The sequence below is a fragment of the Genypterus blacodes genome, unplaced genomic scaffold (assembly GCF_046128005.1).
Source record: "Genypterus blacodes isolate CSIRO-AG114 ecotype Tasmania unplaced genomic scaffold, CSIRO-AGI_Gbla_v1 ptg000021l_1, whole genome shotgun sequence".
Taxonomy (NCBI): domain Eukaryota; kingdom Metazoa; phylum Chordata; class Actinopteri; order Ophidiiformes; family Ophidiidae; genus Genypterus; species Genypterus blacodes.
Window position 1 is genome coordinate 1,863,930 of NW_027466834.1, and position 4,450 is coordinate 1,868,379.

General features: G+C 39.5%; 1 long non-coding RNA gene across 1 annotated transcript; it reads right to left on the reverse strand.

Annotated features, from left to right (window-relative positions):
- Positions 1 to 3,670: 3,670 nt before the first annotated feature.
- LOC142992081 (uncharacterized) lies at positions 3,671 to 3,885 on the reverse strand. The gene is made up of 2 exons (XR_012961015.1): positions 3,785 to 3,885; positions 3,671 to 3,726 (listed from the first exon to the last, which is right to left on the reverse strand). It is a non-coding gene; the product is annotated as an uncharacterized LOC142992081 (long non-coding RNA).
- Positions 3,886 to 4,450: the final 565 nt, after the last annotated feature.

A 4,450-nucleotide genomic window follows, 5' to 3' on the forward strand; every position in this document is an offset into this window, starting at 1 on the left:
CCACATCGACAACAGGCTGGACTGGAAGACCAACACGGGGCTGTATACAGGAAGGGGATGAGCAGACTCTTTTTCCTGAGGAAGCTGAGATCTTTCAATGTGTGCAGCAAGATGTTGGAAATGTTCTACCAGTCTGTTGTACCCAGTACACTTTATTACGCTGTTGTCTGCTGGGGGAGCAGCATCGGATCCAGAGACACCAGCAGACTTGATAAACTTATCAAGAAGGCTGGCTCTGTAATGGGCAGCAAACCAGATATTTTTGGGACTGTGATGGAGTAGAGGTCACTCAACAAACGTATCCATCATGGATTACCCTGATCATCCTCTCCATCAACTTCTGGACAGACAGCGGAGCTCCTTCTCTAAGAGACTGATCCAGCTTCGCTGTCACAAGGGCTGATACATGAGATCCTTCCTGCCCGCTTTTATGTCCCTTTACAACTCCTCACCACTGTCTGATAGAGATCACTCTGCCCCATAGTCTTCGTTTAGGTCACATCCACTTGTTCTGTCCTTTAATAAATATTTTGCATTTTTACTACTTTATTCTATTCTATTTATTATAGCTGTGTTTTTTGTATTTACTACTACTGTGTGTGTTGTGTTTTCATTTATTGTAGCGTGTTTTACTGTAATACTGCTGTGACAGAACAATTTCCCAGTTTGGGATCAATAAAGTATATCTCTCTATCTAAAAGCCTCCAGCCATAAATCTCTATATATCTATGAAACTAAAAAATGCAGATTCTCACTGGACCTGGTTGTTAGCGGTAGATATGGCTTGTTATATGTGCGTGTTGTCTCTGGTGGATTCTGTCACATAGGGATTAAAAACCTAAATATGAGGAATCTAATAACCATGCTCGGTGAAGGGACAATATACATCATCTACACCTCGCAAACACAAAATGTCACCAAGCATAGCTGCAGCTGTAACCTTGACAATGACAATAATGGCTATAAAAATGGAAATTATGATGACTTTGCCCAATGGGATTATCATGTCTGATGTGTTTGTGGAATCCAGCTCTGCTGCAGTCATCAGTGGCTGAAATCATAAAACCAATTAAAATGTGATCATAACACTTCTGCAAGCTGAGTGACAAAGTATGATATTCAGGTTTAACAACAGCAAATACTACTAACATACAAACTTTTATTAGAATCCAGACCTGTTAGGATCACTGGCTCTTCACAGTGACATTTTTCTTTATCTGCTTTGCAACCAAACTGAATTTAATTAGGTTGCATCATCCTCATGGTGGGATGTCCTCAAATCACCTTCTCTTGAGAATTTCCTTAATTGACATTTTTCACTGTGTCTGTTGGCGGGAACCTACTTCGTGGTTTTTTATGAAATTCCTTCCAAACAGAATTAATTATGTTAGCTAACAGCCTCAGTCTCTTTACAGTGAACACATACTGTATAATAATAACACAGCCTGACTATTATAGAAACACCACTAAAAATAAATACTGTAGCATGTTTCTCTCATTGCGCTAAATACTGTTATTGCTACTGTCGTGTTCAAAATACTTCATCATGCCGGCAAGAAGGACTTCAAGTTGAGAGAGATCTCAGTTAAGGTGTTTATTAAGCGAAAGAGGTTAAAGTTGTGATACAGAGCATAACTCAGCTGAGGTCTCATGGTCTCAGCCGAGGTTTCAATGAAATTCAGTGGTCCACAGACTGCAACCAGTCCTGTCTACACCTCCACTCAATGAGCCCAGAACTCAGGATTTTCACACAATATAAACTGTTCAAATGTGGGTGTGTTTCCTCCTTTGTTGGTTTCTGGTTGGTGGTCCCCTCCTCTTGGCACAATCCCTCTTCATGCATCCTGAGCATTGTAGATGATATGATAGTGGCATCTTCCCCATATTGATTATTCAATCATCACTTCTTCCAGTGATCCCCTTCCAATGATCACATCATGCAATATCCCGATTTGCCACATGTGATGCTTTCAGTTTCTTGATTCACTCAGTGATCCTGAAAACCTCTGGACTTGATATAGCTGTCCTTTGATAGATGTTCCACTCAACAACACAGTGCCCTTTATTGTCTTGCACTGTCCACTCATACTAACTGACTCAACATGTGAACTTCACTCCCCGCTGTAGACAGACGAAGAATCAGATCTTGTCAGTTATAGATCACCTTAGTTGCTGAGTTTCCTGTTGTCAGAATCTCTATCTGTGTCAGCAGGCTTCTCTGTATCATAGTTTACATATTACACATAGATTATATTACACAGTTCTTAATGACAAGCACGGTTAAATGGAAATGAATATGATCACACTCATCACTACTAACACATATAAATAAGACCTACTGTAGTTGCCTCAGTGATGGGCCATGTCAATATAAAGTTGTTTATTTATTTTATGCATTACCAAAGCAGTTCGATTTAAACCTTATCTAGGGGGCCTTCAGTTGTGTTGTATTTTAATTATTCAAGGCAGTGGAGCCTCCAGGTAATAAATGAAATATGATTAATTAATAATTTTTTATTCAATTTTAAGCTTTATATCGTTGTGCCAGTCTGGCTCCTGCTACATGTGCAGCTTTATTTGTGGCGCAAGATGGTGCATGCTTCAGTTTCTGTGTTCGGTTTTCTGGTAAAGTGCCCAATGCTCAAATACGAGGACAAAACGAAGAACTCATGACAGCAGCCGTTGGTGTCAAATGGATACAGATAAAGATATCTAAAGATATAATTTTGAAATTGCGTAACGGGCCCCAACTCCTCCCTGTTTTTGGCACCGCAAACGGCTCAATCTCATGGTGTTGTTTTTGTGCAAGGCAGATCTACAAACACAAGTCTGTTGAGCATAAAATCCAGACCCTGGCTAAATTTCCTCTCAGACCTTTGACCATCCCAGAGTGCTTTCACTCGCCACCCCTCACAGATCTTAGGTGATTGGACATAAACCCTTCCCTCTTTAAAGCTTGTTATTTACACTCAGTAATTCTGTTTGATCTTTAGAGATGGGAGGGAGGGTAAATCAGTGTGCTTGTGTGTGGGTGTTGTGTGTGTGTGTGTGTGTGTGTGTGTGTGTGTAGGGATTTGGGTGGGTGAGTAGTGCCAACAATTACTAAAAGATTCACAGATTTAATTAGGTGAATCAGCTTTAATGCCACTAAATATTAAGCTGATATCAGTTTGAATTTGGATTAGATGCATATCAGTTTGGGTGCAGTGCAATAGTGTGGAATGGGAAAATGAGTGTACATGGCGATTACAAATGCATCATATCACAAAGTTTATTCTGTTTATGTAGCAGTGAATGTTGCATCCCCAGTAATCCATTTATTGTTATTCATTGGTTATCACTGTCTCCATGCAAAAGTAATAAAGTGTACTGGGTACAACATTTCAAACATCTTGCTGCATACATTAAAAGATCTCAGCTTCCTCAGGAAAAAGAGTCTGCTCATCACCTTCCTAAAGGTGTTAATGCCACAGTTTATCTTGTCTTGTAAGTAGTGCTGACAAAGTTAACGCGTTAATTTTGGCGATTAATTTAAAACTTTTAATGCGTTAAAATTTTTTAACGCAATAAACGCGGTTTTGTTTACTTCCGGTGGTGGCTGACCCATAACCTTTGGTCACTTGCGCGGGCAACCATCTTTTCTTATTAAAAGAGAGTCATTGGCAGAAAGATGGCGAACGACGGACTTTTAGGGGGAAAGTTTCTGTATAAAAAGTTGTCCGACGGCTCTTTGGATAAAACAAAAGCAATTTGCACAGTGTGCAAAGCCGAATTCAACTACCACAGAAGTACCACCTCTTTGGCGTATCACCTGAGAGCAAAACACCCCGCTGCAAGTACCTCCACAGGACCTCGCCAGGCTACTCTACAGGAGTGTGGCACTCGTGGGCGAATAACGAAACCCGTGAGTGAAAGGTTAACCAATTCTTTGGTTACTTGGATTGTTAAAAACTGCCGCCCAGTTAGCACAGTAGAGGATGATGGACTGAGAGAAGTACTTCGTGTTGCATCGGGAGATACCTCTTATAATTTACCCTACGAGAGGAACCATCGTGTCAAGAATACACACGTTGTATGAGGATGAGAGATGAGAGCTTTCTTTTTTGAATTTACACTGTTCATTAAAATGTTTTTTGAATTTAAATGTACTTTCTTCGTGTTTATTCTACATTCATTTGATGATTTTACATTAAAAGATATTCATTATAAGCTTCAGTCTTAAGTAGAAAAATGCAATTAATTTCTTGATAGATTAATCGCGATTAATCGCGATTAATTACAGAAATTTGTGCGATTAATTAGTTTTTTTTTTTTAATCGATTGACAGCCCTACTTGTAAGTTCTTATTATTATAGCTTGGAGAGTCTAATGAGTATTTGGGAGCACCGGCAAAAGTCTTCAAACAGAAATGACTTTTTGTGATATGTCATTGAATGAATCTATCAACTAA